The sequence below is a fragment of the Sciurus carolinensis genome (genome assembly GCF_902686445.1).
Source record: "Sciurus carolinensis chromosome 14 unlocalized genomic scaffold, mSciCar1.2 scaffold_123_arrow_ctg1, whole genome shotgun sequence".
Classification (NCBI taxonomy): domain Eukaryota; kingdom Metazoa; phylum Chordata; class Mammalia; order Rodentia; family Sciuridae; genus Sciurus; species Sciurus carolinensis.
In genome coordinates this window covers 589,809-615,490 of record NW_025920108.1, presented here as the reverse complement: position 1 = coordinate 615,490, position 25,682 = coordinate 589,809, and the positions used below count along the sequence as shown (strand labels likewise).

General features: G+C 48.5%; 1 pseudogene; it reads left to right on the top strand.

Moving 5' to 3' along the window:
* The first annotated feature begins 748 nt into the window (after positions 1-748).
* Positions 749-1,483, top strand: LOC124973312 (40S ribosomal protein S6-like; annotated as a pseudogene).
* Positions 1,484-25,682: the final 24,199 nt, after the last annotated feature.

Genomic DNA, 25,682 nt, shown 5'->3' with positions numbered 1-25,682 from the left:
AAAGGACACCCATGAAGAAGTTTGGGAAATGTGTGCACTCATCCTTAACTAGCCCCTGATGTGAAAGCACTATACTGTTACAGAGACTTAAAACAGACCAGACGGCAGGACGAACACAGCAATGGTCCATGTCTGCAGTTTCAATTATCCACAGACCAAAAATAGTAAAAAAATGTTTTATCTGTGCCAAACATGGGGAGACCTTCCATTTGTGTTACTCCCTGAACAAGCAGCATGACTATTTCCCAGCATCTGCATTGCATTTGGTATTGAAAGTATTGAAAGTCCTCTAAAGCTCATTGAAGGTATAAGGGAGGGAGGCACAGGTCACAGGCACACACCTAACTATGCCACTTTACACAGGGACATGGGCATCCTTAGACTGTGGCATCCTGGAAAAGGCAGAGGGAGTGGGTCCTGGAATCAATTTCTCAAGAAACAGGGGGATGACCATGCAATTTAAGATGGCCTCTTACACAAACCCTGGTCCAGGGAGAAGGGCCCCCAGCCAAACAAATCCTGAGGTGCTGACTACTGCATCATGCATACCCCTCTGGGAGATTTACAGCTGAGGAGGACATGATACAGCTCAGAGATACCCTGCAACTGACAGCTCTTGAACTCACAGAGTTGTTTGACTACAACACCTTTCCTCTCCCACATGGGCACACTAAGAAGTGGCACAGGGTTATTAAAAATGGCAATCACACTCTTTTGTGGTGCTTTGTGGGCACTCAGCTGCTCCAAGATGAGGTTGAATATCTCTTTCCCATCCCCTACCTGCCAGAAACTCACTGCAGTGAAAGATGAACATAAACCTCATCTTTTTTCTGAGAAGCTTATGGCCACAGAAGTTGCTGCTGAGACTCTGGGTGAAGATGGGAAGGATTATGTGGTACAGATCAGTGGTGGGAATGACAAGCAGGTTTTTCCTTGAAGCAGTTGCCTCAATTCAGCACCAGTTCACCTGCTATTGAGTAAGGGACACTCCTGCCATAGACAAAGGTGAACTGGAGAGAGAGTGCCAACTTGTATGAGGTTGCATTGTGGGTGCAAATCTGAGCATTCTCATCTTGGTTATCATAAAAAAAGGGGAGAAGAACTTCCCTGGGCCTATGGATACTACTGTACCTCATCGACTGGGACCCCAAAGAACTAGTAGAATCCACAAACTTTTCAATCTCTCTAAGGAAGATGTTGTCCACCAATATGTTGTCAGAAGACCCTTAAACAAGGAAGGTAAAAATATCTAGGACCAAAGCATGATTCAGTGTCTTGTTTCTCCACATGTCCTGCAACACAAAGGCTGGTGTTTAAATCTGAAGAAACAGTGTGATGAGAAGGATAAGGAAGAGACTGCAGAATGTGCCCAACTTTTAGCCAAGAGAATAAAGAAGCCAAAGAAAAACACCAGGAACAGACTGCCAAGAGACACAGTCTGTCCTCTCTGAGAGCTTCTAAGTCTGAGTCCAGTCAAAAATAAGAATTTTTAAGAGTAATAAATAAGTAAGATCAGGCCTTCAAAAAAATGGCAATAATATCTAGTTTCAAACTAGAGAGATGACATTAGTGTACCACCAACCACAGCCTCAAGTGGCTAGCCAGGTGACCACCTGTTTTATCCATAGCCCCTGGGCCCTGTATGATGGAAAACAGGCAGTTGAAGGTAGTGACCGAGGGGAAAGGTCAACCCTGTGACCAAGAGTCACAGCCCACAAGTAGGCTCACAGGGGCTGGACCTTGTCACCTTGCTCCCACTTCTCCACCCACCATGCCACCCAGCCACAGCCTGGGCCACCATCTCCCAAGGACTGAGGAGGGGAGAGCATGTGGCCCATGAATATGAAGTCAAGCAGGGTCATGGCACAGCCCAGGTGGAGGCAAGTGGGGAGGAGGCATCAGGAAGGTCCCAGAAGCTCCAGTCCAGATCCACCCTTCAGTCCTAGGATGAAAAAAAATTATTCATCTCACTTGAACGTCCACCTAAAAATCTGCAGGTTAGGACAAATATATTCCATTCCTGGAAGAGTCATGATGAGGATCATGTAAAATAATCCATGTCTTATAACCTCTGTGCCTTAGCACATGATCAGCATCAATAAATATCAGCAATTATCACTTCACTGAAAAGGCCCCAATCACCTAAAAAAATGCTGTTTTCTCTTGTCAGCATCACAGAAATGCAGTTGGGGATTTTTGTTTCACTGTTACATGAAATGTTTTTGCCTTGGAATTCATCAGAAAATGTGACTCTTGAGCCTTCCCTGGGAATCTCAGTGTTAGGTTGAGATGGCCTTGGTCAGCCTGTCCTTGTGAATGGACTTCTGGGTTTGTGACCTCAGTAGCTCTGAGGTATGGTCTGGCCAATGGAGGCCCTCCCCTCTTGTTCACTCGCACTCCAGGGAGGACCACCCAACTCCAGGCTCACCCAATGCAGCTGTGATTTGGTCTGACCCATGTTTTCTATCAGCACTGAAAGATCAGTAAGCCACTACACACCAGAGGAATGGGCCTAATGAAGGTGGGGAGGAGGATCTGGGGGCAGGGAGCAGCAGGACACCCAAGATGGACACAAGGACTGAGGTGTGGACAGGAACAGGGTCATCCTTGCCTGGGCACTGAAGCCCATTCCCACAGTCCAGCCTTGGAAAAACCACCATTCCATAGTTCACTGGGGATCTCATGCAGCTGCTCCAGAGGCCCATGTGCAGAGACAAAGCCAACCTTCCTGCCCCTACCCAAGGTGCACAAGGCCACATTCCAGTCCATGTTGACACTGCTGGGTTTCCACCTCCGGAGACCACAGGGGATCCCAGGAAGGCCCCCAGTAACCAAGTTGCCATCACCCTGGGCAGTGCCAACTCCTGGCCCAACCTCCAAGACCCTGCCAGGCACATCCCACGCAGTGAGGCCAAACCCCACAGGTAACAGGTCTGTGGTCGCTTGCCACCCTACCCAACCCTCCACTTCTTCTCCCACTCCCCTCTGTGCCAGGCCACTTGTGACTGCCTTGGGGCTTTATTTAGCTCAGCAGGCACAAATAAATGCTGTTCTCAGAGAGTCCCTGTCCAGAAAACCAACACCAGCCAGTTCAGCCTGGTACCCTGGTCATGTTCAGGAAACTCACATCAAGGCCACAGTCATTCATGCAGAGTGGGGGGCTGGTGGTTGATGAAGTCAGTTCACCACAAAGGTCAGCATGGTGGTCAGCACTGAGAAGACAGTGGGAGCCCCTCTCTGTGCTGAGATGCTGATCTACAAAAGTACAGGGATCCTTTTATAACTTTATCTCTTAGGATGAAGACAATTGAACTTAGAGAGAAAGGCAGCGACTTTGTTTTCTTTTTAAATTCCTAGGGTTATTTGAAAGATAATTTCAGGCACAAGTAGAAGTTGAAATCCTGTATTCAACAAGAGCAGGCCGAACTTCAGAAGGTGAACCAGAGAAAAAGGAGAACGGTCCCCTTTCACTCTTTCCCTAGGAGTAACTTCATGTGGAAATGGGACCCATGAACTCCCTTTCTCCCCACAGAGCAAATAGTGTTGGTCTGCGCTAGCCAGGGACATGGGTGAGAGCCATTGCCACTGGCTGTTTCCTGAAGACATGGTCATCCTTACTGTGCCCAGTGAGAACTGCAAGCCTGTGCAGCCCATGCCTTATAGTGGCTGCCACACTTGGAGCACGAGTTGGCGAGACCCACCACCAGTGGGTGGCAAGCCCGCACAGAGGCTGTAGGAGGGAACGTGGATGGTGCCACACACCAGGCATCACAGTCCTCAGATATGGCTCCCAGGTCCTGCAGCCAGAGAGGGGTGTGTCCTCAGCCAGGCCCCTAGTCTCTGTGCCTCACTCTCCCCATCAGTAAAATGAATGGGTTTGCACCAGCTCATCTCCAGAGCAAACCACCCTGAACACACCTTGCATTGTGGTCATGCACACCCCACCCACACAGAAGGTCCCAGAAATGGAATCACACATCCATCCCTCATACCACCATGCCAGGGATTGTACTGGGCCTGGGCTCTTCAGCTCCTAGGTCCTCAACCCCAACCATCCATCCCACAGAAATGCTCCCAGAAGGCCATCCCTGGCAGACAGGGCTCCCTGCTCAAGTTCTTCAGGGCAAGACAGAGTCCTGCCTCTAGGTCTTCTGAGGTTCTCTCAGCCCAGGGGTCTCCAAGTGCCTGAGTGGCAGGCCAGCAGCAACCCCACACCAGTCACAGTGTGTTTAGGAGAGACCCTGTCTCAGGCTCAAAGTCAGTCACCTCCTGAAGTGGGCTTTGATTCTTTGTTTCCTCCCAAGGCAACTTCTCCAGAGATGGAGAAGGCAAGAAAATATTCATGTTGTCAACCAGAAGTTCCCATTCACTGATCAGTTGAAACCATGGAACATGGGCTACATACCAGGCACCATGCTGACTGCTAGGGTCATCAGGGCATGGGGCTCCCGCAGATGCCAACAGCCAGCCAGGACTGACAGGCATACCTGGAGAGTCAAGAGTGGCAGTGTGGCAGCCTGATATCTGAGTTGGGTGGCAAGGGAGGATAGGTGGGTCTGCAAGGTTCAGAGGGATACTTGTGGCAAAGGACACCCTGCAGAGGCTGAGACTCAGCAAAGAAAAGTCTGTTCTAAGAAGAGGGAGGGGTGGAGTGGTGGACTAGAACCTCTCCCTGCACCCAGCATGGTTCTGAGGTGCACATCCAGGAGCTGACTTCAATGACTGCCCACAGGATAACAGGACATTACAACAAAAATCAGAACATAGGACTGAACCAATCACCTAAATCTTTGAGACATAAATGCTAAGAAACAAGAAGGCAAAAATAATCCTTTAAAAAGGTAAGGTCTAGAACAATATTCACAGTACTATACAATTTGCACACATCTGTAATCCCAGAGACCCAGGAAGCTGAGGTAGGAGGATCACAAACTGAAAGCCAGTCTCAGCAACTTAGCAAGGTCCTAAGTAACTTAGTGAGACACCATCTCTAAATAAAATTTAAAAAAATGGGCTAGGGTTGTGACTTAGTGGTAAAGTGCCCTTGGGTTCAATCCATGGTACCGAATATTTTATATACATGAAAAATATTTTGTGAAAACATTTTTTGGAAGAGGTTCTTTAATACAATCCTCCTTTGTCCTCCAGGGGCCACATGCTGCTATAAACTCTGTATTAAGTCATTTAACCTGCCTCGTAACCTTGTAAGGTTTCCTGCTCCTCAGACATGCCAGAGAGCTCACATAACTTGCTTATCACTCTTCAATCAACAACAGGGCTGGCAGGCACCAGATTGGGCTCTGTTCCCAGTGCTCTTGCCACTGTGCTTCTGGGCCTCTGAGGTGCCCCAAGAACCAGAAAGCATGCTGGGGATGCAGGTGGGAACCCTGTTCATTCCTGATTGGTGCCAGGCAATTCTCCCTGTAGAATCTTTTGTAACTATGGATTCAAAATAAGCAAGCATAAGACTCAGAACTAGGGTTTTTCTGGAGACGTAGGACCACAGGCATTACCCACAAAAGGCCTGGGCAGCTCACTGAGAGAAGTGTGCCCTCCTGCCACCAGGTGTGCAGCACTGCCCAGCACAACAGGAAAGCCAGGCCTGGCCAGGACAGTCGCCCAGACACCGCCTTTCAGGTGCCACTTCCCAGTTCTGTCTCGGCTGGCAGAAGCTCAGTACCAACACACTGAAAAGGAAGAGGTGGTGAGAGGGCAGGAACAGGGTGACTCCCAAGCCTGCCTCACCAGGGCATTTCCCAACAGCACCCAGGGGTGGGACCAATCAGGGAAATATCCTGCTTCCAACTGCCACCTTTAGCCTGAGCGGCCACTGGCGCCCCTCCTTGAACCAGGAGCCCATATATTAGACCATGCCATGGTTCATTTCAGCAAAAATTAGCTAGCATTCTTCTGACCTGGGGCAAAAAATTCCCTCCTGAGAAATAACATTACATCATGTTATTTCCTGAGAAATAGCATTATATCATGTTGCCTGGTCAGGTCAGGTCTGCTGGGTTGGAGTTAAAGTGAGCTGGAGAAATGAGTGGAAGTCCACGTGCAGGGCAGGCCCAATGCCCACCCCTTCAGGTCCAGGGGCTGCCCCCACCTCACCCCCTCCTGTGAGACCCACCACCCTTGTCCTAGTCTCCAGGCAGAGTAAGTGAGCCAAGTCTTCTCAACCCCAGGACACAAAGGACAGCAATATTTAGAACAAGATGGTGAAGTTTAGGGGAAACTTTTTTCTCCTGAGCAAGACTAACTTTTCTAAACAGACAACCAAAGGGAGAAGTAGGCCCCTGGTGGTGGTGTGCACAAAAAGGCCAGAACCATGTTTGAAAGACAGACTGAACATGGCCCAGTGCTGGAGGGAGGAATCTCAACAAGAAGGGCCAAGTACACATCCAGCCATTCAGTCAGGAATTCTGCACACTGCCAGACAAAGGAAGTCAGGGGAGAGTGGTGGGGCCAGGAGAGCAGAGTGGCACTAGGAGGGTGGAGGTGAGGGGTGCAGGGACAGAGAAGCTAAGGTGGGGCACTGGCAGAGGGATTAAAGACTGTCTGCAGATAAAAGGCCAGGCAAAGGATTTATGTTGAGAGAAAGTTCAGGAAATAAAAAGCAAGACAAATGCAAGCCAGCCTGGCTGGAGACAGAATTTATTTTGCTGGTCAAACATTTAATTTGATTTTCTCTTCTTTTCCCCCAACTCCCAGCTCAGCCCTGGAGGAGCACAGAGCAGGCACATGTGCCATCTGTGGCAGAACTGCCTACTTTTGGCAGGAGGGCCAAGTGCTCTAGACTGCCCACTGGTCCTCAGTAAAGGGAGCCAGCCCCATGACAATTCAGAATGATAGGCCTCAGTTCCCCATAACCAGAGAGTACTGGACACAGCAAATGGGGTCTGGTGGCTCTCCTGGGACTCCATCCTTGGGTGATAATCACTTATAAAGGCTATTCAGGCACCCCTGATCCATCCTGGCTGCATCACCAGCAGTTAAGAAGGCAGCCACACAGACTGCTGGGTTCCAGGTTGTCACACTCTGCTTTTATGCTAACCTCACCACATTTTCTTTGAGACACAACAGAGACCCCCCCCCAATTAAAGTGGGTGGTGCCTTTTGGCACAAGTGCTTTCCCACAGAGGCTTGGAAGCAGCCCTCCCTGCTTCAGAGAGGAGGAGGGCCTGGACCATCCTGCAAGTTCAGAGCTGATTTCCTCACTGCTCGAGTCCTCCAAGTCTGTCTTCCAATGGCCAGAAGTGTTCTCAGAGCCAGAGAGAGCTATACTGGGGCTGAGAGCCAGCGGGGACATGGGGAGGGCAGGCAGAAGAGTGGCCACCAGGCCCTCAGTCCTGGGTCCCCCATAGCAAAGGCAAAGTGCAGAAAGGATGGACTTCTGGAGCCCCAGGCACATGAGTGCCAGTCCTGGAGCCTCCTGATTGCTTCTGCTACTGCAGAGAGGACTTTGTGCTGACACCCCAGCCCTGCACTCTCCTGTTTTGTTGAAAATGGCCAAGACTTGTCTGACTCTTCTTTTTCTGGATCCCTCCAATGCCCTGCTGTGTGTCAAGGAGAGAGTCTGATGCAAACTGGGCTCTGGATCTGGTGCACAGATCACAGCCCTTGACCAAGGAGGAACACCTGCCAGGAAGCCTGCTCACTTCCCAACCTGCTTCCTGGGCTCTTGCCACACTCAGCAGAAAGGTTCTGGGTGGTCTCATGAACTCCAGGAGGGTCACACTGGTGGGACCACGGGAGAGGCTGAAAACCTGGGGCAATGCAGGGAGGTGGTGTGGGGACTGAGTAGTGCAGGGAAGGTGGAGAAAGAAAATTGGGATGGAGAAGGGGGTTTCAGGATTCCCTGCACAACCTCAGAGGCTCAACTCATCCCGCCTTGTCACCTGTCCCTCAGTGCTCAGTCCATGACCACCAGAAAAAAGGCACTGGTCAAAAATAAAACTACCCCACAGCTGAGGCTAGTGGGCCACAGGGAGCAGCCACATCCACTGACACCTCAACTCTGCTTCCTGTGACTTGGTCTCCCATCCTGAACTTATGGCTCTCAGGAAAGAAAAGAAGGCAGTGCTAAGAGAGGACTCCTGAGCAGCTGACACCTCTGGCCTTCAATTTATTTTCTCATTAATCAGTGAAGCAGGATTCATTGTTTGAAGCAATGTCTTTTTATATCAATGCTGTTCCCCTGTTTTCCCCTGACAGTGGAGCTGTGAGGAGCCCAAAAGCAGATGTTTTATAAGGAGAGAGCCATCTCCCCAGATCCTAAAAGATTACTGGAATTCTTATATTTAGCAAAAACTAGCTACAGAGAAAGAATCATGAATCATGAACTGGGAGCCACAAAGCCTCTGGGAACCAGTCATTTCTGCACTCCCTCCTGCCCACTGTTCCCAACCCCAGTCCCTGCCAGTTGCCCACTAAATTCTGTGGAAAATCCCACTGGACCCCAGAGTATTGGGGTCTCTCAGTTACCCAAGAGCCTAGCCACACTTCATGGTGCCAAGTTGTAACTTCAGGAGCTGAAGTGTGAATCAGACCTGGGTTCTCTCCCCGGTTAAACAGTAAGCATCTCTATTACCTTCCCACCAGCAGAGATGGGGTGCAACCTCTCCCCCTGGATGCAAAGATTGGGTGAGGGCAGGTGTGCCTACCCAGTTGCACACTCACAGGTGTGAGCCACACTCCTTCAGTTAGTGGGACTGGGTGTGAACCTGAGGCCGAGCTCTTAACCACTCAACTACTTAATGAGCAGTTACTGAGCACCTGGCACAGTATGGGGCACATGCCAGAGCTAGGTACATATCTGCTGAAAACTGAATGAACCAGTACCTAATACAGAAAGGGAAAAGGCAGGGAAGTCACCACCAGGCTCCATCCTGAATGCAAGCCAGAATCACTGTGCCTGGATCAGCTTAGAGCACTCAGACTCAGTTGAGAGCACTCAGACTGAGCTCGGAGCACTCAGAACATGGTTAAACACATCTGCTCTTCTGACCTTGGCACCAAGGGGCACTCATGCTGCCCCTGCCTTCACAGAGCAGAGGGGCCAGAGAGAAAGGTGCAACCTGAGGTCTGTTAAGAGATGTTTATGAAAGAGCCCAGAGGAAGCTGCAGTGGGCAGGGCCTCCTGAGCCTGGGGTGCCACCCATCCACACTCAAAGGAGGCAGAAACTACAGGTATCCTCCCTGCTCCCTTCTCTCCGCCCTGCTCCCTGCTTCTCCTCCTCACTTCCTCCTCCCTCCTCATTCTCTCATTCCTCCTCCCTGCTCCTCCCCACTCTCCTCCCTCCTCCATGCTCCTCCCCACTCTCTCCTCACTTTTCCTTCTCTCTATCCTCCCTCCTCACTCCCCTCCATTCTCCACTCCCTCCTCACTCCTCTTCACTCCTTCCTCATGCCTTCCTCACTTCTCTCCTCCCTCATCCTTACTGCTCCTCTTCTCTGTCCTCCCTCCTCCCTGCTCCTCCTCTCTCTCTTCTCCTTCCTCCTACCCCCACTCTGTCCTCCCTCCTGCTCCTCTTTTCTCTCCTCCATAATCCCTGCTGCTCCTTTCTTATTCTCTCCACTCCCTGTCCAATGAATTTTGTTCTGTCAGGGTTTTGCCCTAGTTCTTTTCTTTCTAGACTCTCTTGAATCATCAAATTCCCTTTAAAGACATCAATTTCCATATACAAGTTTAAAGCACCCAAATTTTTGTCTGTAGCCCTGATTTCTCTCTGAAACTCCAGACACATGTCCAGCTTCCTTCCAGACAGTTCTACCTCAACATCCAGCAGGCCACTCAGAACCAAGCTCACTGACTCCCTCTCCCAACCCTCCTGGGTAGCTCTCTGCAGCATGATAATCTTGACATCCATTAAGACATCCCCATTCAGACTTGCAAATTAGAATTCTTGCTATTTATATCAACTCATCCTTCTCACTTAACTTATCTCCCCATTAGCAACTTTTAAATTTACCTAAGCATGGTAGTGCACATCTGCAATCCCAGCAACTCTGGAGGTTGAGGCAGGAGGATCAAGTTTAAGGCCAGCCTCAGCAAATGAATGAGGCCCTAAGCAACTTAGTGAAACCCTGTCTCAAAATAAAATAAATGAATAAAGTAATAAAAATAACTGAGGACTGGGAAGGTAGCTCAGTGGTAAAGTGCCCTCAGGTTCAACTCCTTGTCCCAAAACCAAAACCAAACCAAAAGCTTTTCAAACTCATTCACTCCACTCCACACCACCTCTCAACTCACTGATTCCTTTTCCCTCCCTTACCCACCACTTTAATCCACCCTCCCAAGAGTCACCAAAACTATGTGGTCTCGCCCCTGCTCCCCCCAATCTCAGACAACACTAAACACGTGGCCTTCAAAGTCAAATCTTGAGCATGGCATGAACTGGTTCCAGGCTGCTTAGCCTGCCATGGCCCTTAAGAGGCCATGCACAAGGTAGGACCTGCCTCTGCTACTCAGCCTGGCCCCCCACCCACCTGCCAGACTCTGCCCCACTCTGACTCTGGACACCTCATGCCAGGGTCACCTCAACCCACCTCCCAGTACCTCAAGATGAGGTCATAACCCACTTCCCAACTAAACAAAGGACCCCACAGGACTCAGATTTTTCTTCAGTAAAAGCAAGCTGTACACCAGGCAGTGTTAAGGTCAACATGATCCACTTTACAAAGTTGCAAGGATCATAAGTTCCCATGCACAAAAAGAGAACCAACATTTTGTTTATTCATTAAATAAGTAGGCCCCTTGCCTGCAGGAGGGGTCTGGCTGCTGGAAACACACAGTCACAAAGCCCCTGCCCTCAAAGCAGGTGAGATCCAGTGGCAAGCAAAGAGAACACCCAGATACTAGGAATCCTAGATGGGCTGCAGGATTCACTTAGCAACTAAGTTGAGATGAGAGTTGCTTCAAATACACCCAAAAATCATAACTCCTGAATAATGAGTGATTTTCTTAAATCTCCAAAAGCTGAAAGGAATCATTCCTACCCAGCTCACACCCTTCTCCATAGTCACCATCAACATGCATGTTGTTATAGAAAAGAGTGTACCTACAGAAAAGCCTTCCTGACCAGGGAGACTGTAATGCATTACAAGAGGGTCTGAATTTAAAGAACTTAGTGAAAAACAAAATTGTAAATCTTCATGAGAAATGAATGCTAATTGCTGATAAATTGCTTCCACGAAGAGGCACCATCAAGACCTGCTTTTGAGGATACAGCATAAGAGGGACTTGGTAGGCAGATAAATGCTCTTCACTTTATAAAGCCTTTTAAAAGTTGATTTCTTTAAACTCAATATTAGATACCCCAGGGCAAACTGGAGTATGTGAACCCAGGACCCTACATAATTTAAATGCTCGATACATAATTATTAATTTAATAGTTTTACTGTTCACATGCCTGGTCAACCACTTTTTATGGGTAGGCTTTGTAAATCACCCAACGTTTCAAACCCAGGCACCAGGATCTGCGGAATGGCGCTTTGCACACAACACAAACAGCAGAGGCCATCAGTCCTGCCGCCCTTGCCACAGGGAGCCCTCTGCTTCAGGAGTCCTATGGAGGCCGAACCCACAAGCCTGGCTGAGGCATGCCCATCTGCTTGTGGACCCTCAACCCACTTCACAGTCCTGGGGGCTGTGCTGTGGCAGGCTAGAGGGAGGAAAGCCATCCTTCAGAGAGCAGAAGTATTTTCACAAAAATGTCCTGCTGCCCAACCCCTTGCAGCCCTCCCCTAGGTGACTCCTACTCACAGCAAACTGCCTGCTGTGTGTCCCCTCTTTATAGGGGACTCCTGCGACCATCTCACCATCATCACATGACCTCACAGATCCTGCATGTTCCCATGACCATCCAAGTCTCCACCACACTGTCCTGGGACTTCTTCCTGTCTGCCTGCCAGCACACAAGTTCCTTGGAACCAGTATGACACTGGGACCACTGGTATCCTGCATGGGGCATACTGCATGGGGCACACTGCCTGGAATACAGAAGGTGCTCTACCATGCACTGCCTAGCATGCAGAAGGCACTCTACCACACAACAAAGGAGGATGCTTGTCTCACCTTTTCCCATTCTTTCTTTGGAGACTGTGAGAAACTTCAACAACAATTTATATAAAAATGCAGTATTTTATAAATGAAAAGAACATCAGTCCTTGATATGAGGAGGTGGGAGGAGAGACTTGGGAGAAAAGACAGAGTTGTAGGCTGGGACGCATCCTATGTATCACTAGAATCCCTCCTATTAAAACTTAATGCAGTCTTCCCTGAAGTTCATTTCATCTGCCAAGTTCTTTATGACTATTTTGATAAGTTATTTATGCCACAGTAATAAGTGCCCTGCATAAGAAATATCTCACAGGACAAAGTGAGGGGCCATGTCCCTTCCTGATTTGTTAAGGCTAAATCATGAGCTCTTGTGACAAGCAGCTGTCATCAAGTACTGCCCTGAATGGCAGGGCTATCATCCTGGTACCCAGCAGGTGTTCAATACGTGTGCCTACTAAGTGATGAATGAATTGCTATCAGAGTAGAAGGGACCTCAGAAGTCACTCTGTAAGCTTGAGAGTAAGGAGATCACTGTGGAGTTAGGGTGCTGCAAGGTGGGTGCAGAGGCAAGGAGTGGCCATGCTGCCTGGCCAATAGGCTGTCCCAGCCACCCTCAATCCCTCCTGAAAGGGGAATGAGAACAGAATTACATGAGATGATGCCTGGAGTGTCTGGCTTCACGTCTGCCAAGGGATATGTGCTTGAAAGTACCTCTTATTATTTCACAAGTGCCATTCATATTTACTAACTAAAAGCCCAGCAGATCAAACTTAATGCTCAGCATGTGCACAATTGGCATTGCTAGGAAAAATGGAATACGCAAGAGCAGATGCAGAGGTGCTCTCCCTGAAATTGGTGGGAAGTACTCTGAGCAGAAGAGGGTTATGAATAAAGGTGATCACTCCTGAATCAAGCTCTGAAATCCACTGTCTAGAAAGAACCTGTCCTGTGCAGCTTGCACACTACTGCTTAGACACACACCTCATGGAATCATGTGCAGACTTGTGGAAATGTGGGAATCTTTTCTGTGTGGTTAGCCTGGACTCTACATGCCCACATAATGGAGCTTCTTGAAACAAAGCTCCCCCTCACCAAGTATAAAGACAATATATCAGCACTGTGGTGGTCCTGGGACACCTCTGGCTGAGGCCTCCAGGACCAAGTTGCATTATACTTGTCTAATGTTAGTTTCTAATACAGGGGGCAGAGCTGAAATTTTTCCATGTTCACTCAAGCAGTTATTCAAACTTCCTGCCTTTTACATGCATCAATTCTGACTTCGGCTTCAAGAGAAAGAAATGAGGTAAACACCCCCCCCCAAAAAAAAAAGTGGAATAAGCTCTTTTGAGCAGCCACATGCAGGAAGAAAGAAAGGCTTCCCTGGCCTCCTTATCCCACTCTGTTCCTCAGGATGGCTTCTAGAAACATAGAAAAGGACAGGAAGTGGGTTTGGAGGACGGAAGGGAAGAGATGGGCAACAAGAAGGGATAGGGAAAACAGCTGCAGGGGAAGGACAGAAAAAAAAAGAAGAAAGCCAGGCTGAAACCTGATATTCAGGAACTCGGGCATCAGTGAGGGACTCCTTGGAATGAGCCCAGCAAGCCTGGGGATAGAATGGTTACAATCTCAGTCTTCATTAATGCTCCACACACTTAGCCCCTAATTTACAACCATTTAACAGCACACATTCTACAAGTACCTTTGGGGACCTCTGAGGACAGAAAGAAGTCTGAAAGAAATTAGGTGCCTAGAGAGCTCCCTTCAAAGGCCAGAGCCTTTCGTGCAGGCAGGCAATTTGGCTGCACTTTCTGAGTGGGGTGGGAAAGGTGGAGCCAGAGGCAAAAATGGGTTGGGGTGGCTGACCCGCTAGGTACCCATGGCCTTGTGTATGTGTAGGGTGCAACTATAGGTGGGGCCTCTGCCTGCACAGCCAAACTCTGTTCCAGCAATTTAAATAAACAAGAACATTAAAAAATCAAAACCCTACTACAGCAACCCTTGTGGAGCATTTTCCCTTGAGTGCTGAAGTAAAGACCAATTTCAAGTAGAGTAAAGAGAAGGACACACAGTCCAGGGCAGAGTCAGACCTGGCTGGGGTGGTTGGTGTGGCGGGCACCTTGGCAGTCCTTCCTCCATTCTAGAAGCTCTTTCCTTCAGCCCACCTGTGCCCTGTGAACAGGAGGACAGAATTGGTCAGGCAGCTTCTCTCCCAAGGCCACTGTGAGGAGTCCCCTCAGTCAAGAGTGGAACCTCAGACAGAAGACTTGCACTACCTCTCCTCCAGCAGAAGGGAAGGTAAACAGATGATTTTTTAACTAACAGGTTTACCTAAATGGATTACCATTGAGGATTAGCTTTCCCCAGCATCAATACTGGGTGTGTGACTGAGAAGAAGATGGTAGGCCCCCAGTCAGGATCTGGAAGGAGCTGGATCTGCCCTGGGTGTGAAGAGGAGGGCAATGTCCTATCTAACTCCCCTGTCAAAGGTACTCAGGTCCCTCTAGAACAAACTCAGGGAAAGTGAACCCAGCGGTGAGGGTGCCCCAACTTCAGAGAATCCATATAGAACAAGCCCATTTCATCATCTTGGAGCAACAGGGAAGTACCAGGTCTGCACAGAGTGAGCAGGGCCAGGGAGGGTAAAGTGTTCCTGTGCTGTGGCACCAGGCATGGCACCTGGGGGAATGGCAGGCCTGTCTTCAGAGGCTGGGGCTCTCCTCCCACAGCCAGAGGAGGTCCCTTACCCAACTCCTCCTCCTGAGAAGAGCCAGCATGCTTCTCTGCTACAGTTCACAGCAAGCCCACCACCACTTAAGGGAACTAGAGCATCATATCAAAGTGCTGGGCACTGAAGAGATGGTTGTGGTGGTCAGGAGACCTGACCATGGCCCTGCCTCCCATCTCCCACTGAGTGAGTAGAATGCTGCCCATTCCCAGGGGCTCATCTGTCAGTGAGCGAGGCTCCCTGGGAAGTATAAGTAGCTCCTCCAAGGCCTGGGAATGAGCCACGGGACTGCCATCTGGTCCTTTCAATGATGGCAACTGGGAACTGGGCTGGCTGGGACTCCATAAGCTGCTACTAAATGGGGAGCCTGGGATTCCACTGCAGCCATGCAGAAGTTCAGCAAGGAGCCTGCTACTGGAGAGCAAAAGGGCCCATTCTTGGGATATGTGAATGTCCTGCAGGTACAAAGGTGACACCTCTGGCCCCTGACAGGAGTGCCAGGGTTGCTCCCTCCTGGATCAGCTTGGGTTGGTCATCCAGAAACCAACATGCGTCAGACTGCTGGACCCTTTGAGGGATGGCATCATGGGCACTGCATGCAGAACATTAAGGCCCCGGAGGGAGCAGACCCCAAACTGTGTCCCTTCCTGGGTGCTGGTTGGCTAGACTACACTAAGGCAGACAGAGCAGCGGTGCCTCTGAGTGGACATGTGCCAAAGCCACATCTATGCTCCCTGGCAGAGGGTGCCAGGCAGGACTGGGCTGAGGAGCAGGACACAGTTGTGGACTGGGTCCACCCTTAGGGCAGCAACATGTCTGATTCGGTACCCTGCTCCAGTACCCAAGTTCTCCATGATTCTGCCTGGGGTGTTTGTTCCAAAGGGACAACCTCCAGACTGGGACAATAGAGCATCATATCAAAGTGCTGGGCAGTGGAGAGATGGCTCTGGTGGTCAGGGGGCCTGGCCACGGTCCTTCCTCTGTACCAGCAGCTCTGAGCTAAAATTCACTTTTGAAAAAGAGTTGCCCTATGGTCCGAGCTGCACATTCACTAGCTTCAATGTTTTTGGTTTGTTTCAAAAGAGCACTGAAGCTTTTTAAGAGAAGAAATGTGGAAGAAGATTATATAAATTCTGTTCTTTGCTTATCAAACCAATAGAAAAAACAGGCAGAAAAGGCCCTGGGGTGCATGGCCAGCCAGGGTGCACAGTCAGCCTGGGCACATTTGGAGGACTCTGCCATCCAGTCTCAGCTCCCTGAGCCTCACACTCATTGCACAGGGTAAGCGGTGAGTCACCAGGTGTCCTGTACCAGACTGGGGCCCAGTCCCTGCCAGGCAGCTTTTGTAAGTCTCCACTCTTAAAAGAAAAATGATGGTTTTACCCTTCCCCGTAAAGGACTGAAATTAAGAAGAGGCCACTGACAAAATAGTCACATGGGAATCTGTAAAATAACAAGTTAAACATGTGCCCAGCAGTCACAGACTGGTCCCAAGAAAGACAGAAAGTAAAATCAAGGACCAGTTATGGCCAGGCGGGAGGAGACTGTGGGCCAATCTTGAGTTCTGTCAAGAAAGAATCACAGGAACTGGGGCTCACACTGGCCTCAGGGGAGCATAGTTATGGTGTGGTGTGAATGTCAGATCTCAGGGAGAGAGGAAGTGGAAGAAGCTGCTTCTCTGATGGAATCCAGTAGAAGAGGAAACAGAATCAGGGTGTGGAGCACACAGGTGCTGTTCAGCAGCAGGGTCAGCAGTGGCCAGACCAGAACTCATGTGGGCCCACTGGACCACCTGGGTGATGGCACATCCTTCCCTTGGTGTTCAAGGGGAATAAGGATACCTCTCCTTCTACCTCAGTGGCTTTAAAGGTCAAATCTGATCCTGTGAATGAAATGTGCTGTACAGTTCAGGGTTCCTACACAAATGTAAGCTATTTCAGGTATGAGGCTCTTCACGGAAAATGTGGCAGCCCAGGTAGCCCTTCAAAAGTCAGGAGAAAGCAAGATCACTGTTATAGAGAACACAACGGAACAACTCAACATAATCAAGTTTGCCAAGGACTTTGCCACACACCAACGGCTCCGGTCCCCTCACCAGAGACCAGTGGACACAGGTTTTTACCAGGAAATTGAGAAGAAACATGAGCTCACCTCCAACAGGTCTCCCCTCTGGTTCAAGAATGCCCAGTCCTGGGTTTGGCACCGAGAAACAGAGGCCCAAGGGCCTGGGTCTCCACCCAACTCCTGCCTAAGTTCATCCAGCTCTGGTACCCATCACCCTCTGGAAATGAGGGAAAGAAAGGAAGTGGGAAGGTAAAGTTAAAAAAGGAAGAACTCTTCATCTAGTGATAACAGAGAACAAAATCCAAATCCCAAGAATTGGGAAACCTACCGAGATGGATGGCAATAACTGATCTGAGTCTCTCGAAAGGTCAAGGACTATTGAGGTCCCTGAATTATAGGCCACAAACTGCCCTGGGCAACAAGCCTGCAAGAGCCAAAGCAAGGCCAGGAAAAGCCTGTTCTTGAAGTAAAGTCCTAACATACAAAAGAAACATGTTCATGGAGGAAAAGTTCACACCAGGCCCTGGTTTCCAGACAACTACTTCAGAGTGTTAGACAATGTGGATGAGCAAATGGTCCACTGAAGGCCATGCAAGAATTTGGGAAATCCTTGCCCTCTGACCAACAGATGTGGATGTGTGGTGGGACTCTCTCTGCACCTCCAGGGAGTCCCCAATGTCCCCTCCAGTCACAGTTAGGTGCTCCTACAAGACCTTCATTGTAATTTCCAACAAGGGGCCCATGATGTGACCATCTCTTGTACAGAGTGAGCCAGCCACCCTTCCAGAGAGAGCCACCAGCTTCAGTGTGCCACATGAGATGGAAGAGGAATGTCTTCCTGATGGACATGGAACAACCAACCCATCCTGACCAAGGGCTTTATGTGTCACACAACAGTGTGTGTGATGTAAAGCAGCAATGCCAGACTGCTCAAATGAATGGCCATTCCATAAGAGATCTGTTTCCCCATTGGGCAACTTATTGAAAAAAAAATACAATAAAATCAGCAAGAACTCCTCTCTGACAGTGAGAGCCCAGCTCACGCTTTGCTGGTGCTCCCCAGACTTCAACGGGCCCTCTGAAGGCAGCATGCTTGGGGCACAGGGGACTGGCCATGAGACCCGGTTTCACACCTGGTTGTGCCTGTTCTCTGGTCTTGGCCAAGACACTAAACTTCTCTGAGTCATCATGTCATCATGGGCTTGCCCTAGATAATACTTTTTTTCTTTGAATTTCAGAAATGTTGAGCAGCATAATAAGTAAAAAAGCTCAAAGATCAGCTGGAAACAAAGTGAGAGTGAAGTCATCCTGGTAAGCCTGAGGATGCCTTCATGCTTTTTATTTGTAATTCATTTTTATTGTAAACAAATGGGATACATCTCGTTTCTCTGTTTTTACATGCAGTAGAGGCATAACATGTGTGTAATCAAATGTAATCATAAGTTACATTTACCTAGGGTAATAGTTTTTGATTCATTGTGTTATTTTTTCTCACCCCCACCCCTCCCCACCCCTCTTATTCCTCTATAGAGTCCCTTCCTCCTCCATTCGTGCCCTCTTCCCACCCTCTATATGTGTTAACATACACTTATCAGTGAGATCATTCGTTCCTTGGTTTTTTGAGGTTGGCTTATCTCACTTAGCATGATATTCTCCAACTGCATCCAATTGCCTAAAAATGCCATAATTTTATTATTCTTTAAGGCTGAGTAATATTCCATGGTATATATATATACCACAGTTTCTTTATTCATTCATCAATTCAGGGGCATCTAGGTTGGTTCCACAATCTGGCTATTGTGAATTGAGCAGCTATGAATGCTCATAAATCCAATGCATTTTTATGCATAAGTGATAAATCTTCAGAAAGAGAAGTTAGGAAAACTACCCCATTCTCAATAGCATCGAAAAAAATAAAATACTTGGGAATCAATCTCACAAAAGAGGTGAAAGACCTCTACAATGGGAACTACAGAACACTAAAGAAAGAAATTAAATGAACCTTAGAAGATGGAAAGATCTACCATGTTCTTGGATAGGCATAATTGATATTGTCAAAATGGCCATACTACCAAAAGTGCTATACAGATTAAATGTAATTCCAATTAAAATCCCATGATGCACCTAACATAAATAGAGAAAGCAATCATGAAATTCATCTGGAAGAATAAGAAACCCAGAATAGCTAAAGCAATCCTTAGCAGGAAGAGTGAAGCAGGGGGTATCACAATGCCAGACCTTCAACTATACTACAAAGCAATAGTAACAAAAACTGCATGGTATTGGCACCAAAATAGACAGATAGATCAATGGTACAGAATAGAGAACACTGGAGCAAACCCAAATAAATACAATTTTCTAATACTAGACAAAGGTTCCAAAAATATGCAATGGAGAAAAGATAGCCTCTTCAACAAATGGTGCTGGGAAAACTGGAAATCCATATGCAACAGAATGAAAATAAACCTCTATCTTTCACCCTGCACAAAAATCAACTCACAATGGATCAAGGACCTTGAAATCAGACCAGGGTCCCTGCAACTTATAGAAGAAAAATTAGGTCCAAATCTTCAACTTGTTGGCTTAGGATCAGACTTCCTTAACATGAGTCCCATAGCACAAGATATAAAAGTAAGAATGAATAACTGGGACAGATTCAAACTAAATAGCTTTCTCTCAGCAAATGACACTATCAACAATGCGAAGAGAGAGCCTACAGAGTGGGAGAAAATCTTTGCCACTCATACTTCAGATGGAGCACTAATTTCCAGAGTATATAAAGAACTCATAAAACTCTACACCAAGAATACAAATAACCCAATCAACAAAAGGGCTAAAGATATGAACAGACACTTCACAGAAGAAGACCTACAAACAATCAACAAATATATGAAAAAATGTTCACCATCTTTAGTAATAAGAGAAATGCAAATCAAAACTGTCCTAAGATTCCATCTCATCCCAATTAGAATGGCGATTATCAAGAATACAAGCAACAATAGGTGTTGGCGAGTATGTGGAGAAAAAGGTACACTCATACATAACTTGTGGGACTGCAAATTAGTGCAGCCACTCTGGAAAGCAGTGTTGAGATTCCTTAGAAAACTTGGAATGGACCCACCATTTGAACCAGCTATCCCACTCCTAGACCTATAACTAAAGGACTTAAAATTAGCATACTACAGAGGTACAGTCACAACAATGTTCATATTCACAATAGCCGGATTGTGGAACCATTGTAGATTCCTTCATTCTTAATAGGCCAGGAACACTGTCATTCTTCTTCCCAATTATGCACAGGAGAATATGCTGGGGCAGAAAATGAAAGACTGTGTGTACAACCAGGACCTGCAGGGCAGAAGGCTTTCCTTCCCCAAACCCAGTGATCTCCCACACCACAGGCAGGTCTGTAGTGGCACTGGTAAGATTCAGTCAATAAAAAAAAATGCTGAAGACACAGAATAATATTGTCACAGAAACAAACCTGTATGATGTCAGTTACATCCCCAGACACTGCCGAATAGCCTCTGTGGGTGGAAATCGTCCCTGGCTGGAGCTGCTACTCTCAGGGCACAGGCTGGCATTGTTGATGCCCCCACAGAGAGCAGGTATGTGGAAGCAAGTGCTAGCTAATGTTCCCAGGGATGCCACAGTGACCCAGTGGCTCCTGAATTGCCTGCAGAGGGGCATGTCATCATGCAGGACTATGGCCCAACTGCACCAGGGTGTTTTGCCAGATCTGAGCCTGGATTTCCATGTAACTGTGAGACCCAAATGCTCTTGAGGTTGACCTTTCTGCATAGCATATATTTCAGGGGCTACTTTAGCTCTTGAAGAGATTTGATTTAATAATGCATTAACATTCAAAACTGTCTGTGTACCAATAAAAGAAAACAAAACCTATCCAGTCTCTCCCCTTTGCCTTCCCTTTATGACTCACTAACAGCAGAGCCAGAACAAAGCAGTCAACTTCCTTACTAGGAAATACTTCTTCCATTTTTCTAATGTTCTCAAGGTACCATGTTGGACTTCACCAAATCCCAAAACTCCCAACCACTGGGGAGCTGGGTGCTGCTGTTCCCTAGAATGCATTTCTCCTAGGGAGCACAGGGAGGTGTCCCTCTTTCATTCCTTACTTAAGAGCCCATTTGCAAGGATAGGTCTGATTCTGTGCTCCTTGGAACCTTTCATACAATGGTTGACTAACAGTGACATTGATGATGCTTATCACAGTGGCCATCAATAAGAACAACTATAAACTTCATCACCACAAATAAGGCATCCTACTGGTGGTCTCCCTGCCAGAGGATACAGGGCCACAGGTGAAGTCGAGCTGTGTGAGACAAGGCACACTCACTCCAGGTAACATGCCAAAGTGGGGATTAACAACGGGCTCATCCTGTCCTTTGAAGGAGGTTCCCACTACATGACTGAGCCAGGTTTGTCCTCCATTCAGGCTTCTCAGTCTCAGTCCGGGGTGCATGGCTCATGCCATACTCTGCTGCTGTACCGCCGGCTCACCAGCTGGGCTGGGCACCACCATCAGAGCATCCGTGCTCACCAGTGCCCAGACAAGGGCAGGAGGGTCTGGGGCAGCCCTTCACTCTCACAGGATCTCCTCCCTCCTGGCGCCTCCGGTCCCGTGGTTCAGGACTCAGACACATGCTGCAAGTCCACAGCTGGTGGAGCCACACAGGGACGTGCCCACACCACCCTGCTTTTTGCGCATGCCCAGCTCTCAGGCAGTTGAGACAGGTGGGGCTGCACAGGCAGATGCACAGCGCAGGTCCAGACCTGCCCACTCTGTGTGTGCCAGAGCTCTGGAGGCCCCAATTCACTTCGTGTCCGGTGTTGGCATCTGGCTGCTTCAGTGCTGGTGGAGAAATATTGCCTGGAGCACGTACCCTTGTGGTCGCAGGACCACCGCCCTGCCCTCAGGGAAGGCCACCCTCAGGAAAGGCAGCCTCCCTCCAGTAAGGCTGCTGCCCCCAGGGAACGCTGCCTACCGCCACACTCGGGTAAGGCCGCCTGGGCAACGTGGCTGCCTTAGGGGAAGACCGCCTCCCCCCCTGCCTCTGGGTCAGGACGCTCTGCATGCCTCAGTTCAGGGGGTCAGGCCACCCTCAGGGAAGGCCTCCACCCTCCTTGGGGTCTCAGGTTGGTGTGTCTGGGGGCCATGGGAGCTCCATCTGAGACTAACCCCAGGGCTATAGACCTGAAGGTCGGGGATCCTGGACAGGAAGACCTCAGGGGCTGGGCACAGATCTACGAGAGGCCAGGGACTCCACTTGCTCGACCCATTCTGTGGCAACAACCGCCATCAGTGAAGCACCTCTCTTGGTAAGGTCACTGCTCTCAGGTCAGGCAACTCTCGAATCAGCAGAAGGTCAGGCACTGTGGGGCGGGACAAGGTAGTGCAATGCAGGGAAAGGAGTAGCAAGGCAGAGTAGAGTGGGTTGGGGATTGGGGTGTGCAGGGGGGAAGGGCAGAGCTGTCGGGGTACCCGGGACCCCTAGCCCCAGGCTAAGCAGGATGGCGGCTGGCAGTTTGCCAACGTACGGTCCATGGCACATACTGATGACGCGATAAGCAGGAGTCGCGCTGACGCCATATGAGGAAGTACTTAACTACTGGCTCCTGTTTCTCGTGTGCAGCGCGTGATCTGCTCATGCCCCATACACTTACACATTAGGATCATGCATGTAGCTCGTGCCTTGTCTGTATAGCTTTCTGATTGGCTGCCTTACTATATATATTCTTTGTGTGCTCCCCTGAGGGGGAACAATAGAACAATAAAGAATCTTGGAAAGCTCCATGTTGTCGGGGAGTTCTTTCCTGTGGGCAGGGGAATCCCTGATAAGTGGTGCCGAAACCCGGGACACAGATAAGGGTGAGTGACGTGGGAGGCAGCCTCAAAGTTCGCAGTATGCGACTAATCGGACTAGCAAAAGGCAGTCCGGAGACAGAGCCAAGCGGAACGCGCCTCAGAGCGGACTAGCGAAAGGCAGTCGGGAGACAGAGCCAAGCGGAACGTGGCTCGGAGCGGACTAGTGAAAAGCAGTCCGGAGACAGAGCCAAACGGAACAGGGCTCGGAGCGGACTAGTGAAAGGCAGTCTGGAGACAGAGCCAAGCGAAATGCGGCTCGGGGTGGACTAGCGGAAGGCAGTCTGCCATGCGGGTAAAGTGGAACGCGACCTGGAGACTTGGGTGGTGAAACGCTAGCCCTTGTATTTTCAAATATAAGGTATATACAGAATGGGATCTGAAAACTCTAAGATTCGTATGCAACAGCCCTTGAGAGAGCTCTTCCGCCTCAATGGCATGCTGCTTAAGGCAAAGACAGCCAGGACCTTTTTAGATACTTTAGAGAAGATTGCTCCATGGTTCTTGGGTGAAGGTTTACTAAATATCCCTCAGTGGGAACATTTAGGGGCGGATCTACATAAAGCTAACCATCAATCCCCTCTGCCTATAGGAACCATGGCTATATGGACCTTGGTTCGGAGCTGTCTCGACATTCGTAAGGGTGTTTTTACAGAACCTTTTCATGAGGGAAGTCAGGTTTTAGGAGAGATAAAGGAAGAACGATCTGTCTGTTCACATAAGACCGGGAACACCGGGAGTGACTCGGAGGGGGAATTATCAGGGGAGGAGCTTGCGCGACGAGTTAAGAAATGGACGTTAAAGGAGGAATGTTCTTTATTACCCTCTGCGCCTCCTGAACCCCCGCCTCCGCTTAATGAGCGGACGCGTAAAGAATGGAGTCCCTTGGGTTCCACTGCTAATCCGGTCTTTGAGGATGCTCAGAATCAGAGATACCATCAGGCCTTAGATTTTAAGTTTGTCAAGCAATTAAAAGAAGCAGTTAGTACATATGGGCCCCAAGCTGCTTTTACTGTTGTGCTGGTGGAAACTATATCCGCTTTAAATCTTACCCCTCAGGATTGGATCAATTTAGCTAGAGCTATGCCCTCTGGAGGGCAGTATCTCATGTGGAAAACATCTTGGCAGGAAATATCTTCAGATACCGCTAGACAGAACGATGCAGCAGGAAATCCTCAATGGAACATAGATATGCTTATGGGAACAGGCCCTTATGTTGGGTTACAGGCACAATTACAATATAATCCTGGTATCTACGCTCAGATAGCTGCTGCAGCTACACGAGCGTGGAAAACTTTGCAAGGCACGGGAGACTTACAGGGACATTTGTCAAAAGTCACCCAAGGAAGTAATGAACCTTATGCTGATTTTGTTGACCGGTTGATTCAAACAGCCTCCCGTATATTCGGGGATGTTGAGCAGGCTATGCCAGTGGTTAAACAGTTGGCTTATGAACAAGCTAACAAATGGTGTAAGGAGGCCATTAGACCTTGGAAAAATAAAGACCTTTCAACTTACTTAAGCGTGTGCAAGGACATTAATGATGCTACTGGACAAGGTAATATGTTTGTGGCTGCATTAGATAGACAGAGCCAAGTTTTGGCTGCAGCTATATCTCAGAATGGATGGGCTGGTCCTAATAAAAAACTTAAAGGGCCTGCGGGCTCGTGTTTTGCTTGTGGACAGATGGGACATATTCGAGCTAATTGTCCTAATAAGTCTGCACCAGCTACACCACCACAAAAGCCTGGACCCGGCTTATGCCCTCGGTGTAAAAAAGGCAATCATTGGAGTAGTTTATGCCAATCCATTAAGGATAAGGAAGGAAATTATTTAGGCCCAAATCCTTCTCTTCCAAAAAACGGGAGGACGGGCCCTCCCCGGGGCCCACAACAAATATACGGGGTAATTCAACAAGTACCTCGACAATGGTATCCCCCCTCAGAGAATGGAATGTCCGGAGAGCAACAACAGGGAGTGCAGGATTGGACATCTGTGCCACCACCAGATTGGTACTAACTCCAGAAATGGGTGTTCAGGCTATTGATTCGGACTGGAAAGAAAGAATTCCTAAAGATACTGTAGGGCTGCTATTAGGAAGGAGCTCTTCTACCTTAAAGGGACTAATAGTACACCCTGGAGTTATTGATTCGGATTATGAGGGGCAGGTTAAAATATTAGTGTCCTCTCCTAAAGGCATTACTGTAATATCTCCAGGTGATCAAATTGCTCAAATGTTAATTTTGCCTAGCCGGCACTCCTCCTGGCCTAGCAAGGATACAAGATGCGCAAATGGGGGATTTGGTTCTTCAGGCAGTCCTATGACATTTTTAACACTCAATTTAGATGATAGACCATTCCTAAAACTTGTGGTGGGAGGGCAATCTATTGTGGGATTATTGGACATGGGGGCTGACAAAAGTATCATCAGTACCCATGATTGGCCTAAGGCATGGCCATTAGTTACTGCTAATCAAACCCTTCGAGGACTGGGGATTGCTTACAGCCCTTCTCAGAGTGCAGCTACATTATCATGGAAGGATACCGAAGGGCATTCAGGAGTTTTTCAACCTTATGTTTGTGATTTGCCTGTTACACTTTGGGGTAGAGATGTTTTACAACAAATGGATATGAAACTTACTACTGACATTACTTATCAAGGGACCCCCGTTAAACAAATTATCAAAAAAATGGGATACACTGAATATGAAGGTTTGGGTAGGGAACATCAAGGTGCTGTTCAGCCCCCTTCCTTACCTAGTCCGAAAACTGATACCAAGGGTTTGGGTTTTCTCTAGGGGCCACTGTGGATAACACCATCCCTATAGTGTGGAAAACTGATGAGCCTTGCTGGATTCCACAGTGGCCCCTCACCAAAGAAAAATTGCTAGCTGCTCATGGATTGGTAAAAGATCAACTCTTGGCCGGTCACTTAAAGCCTTCCACAT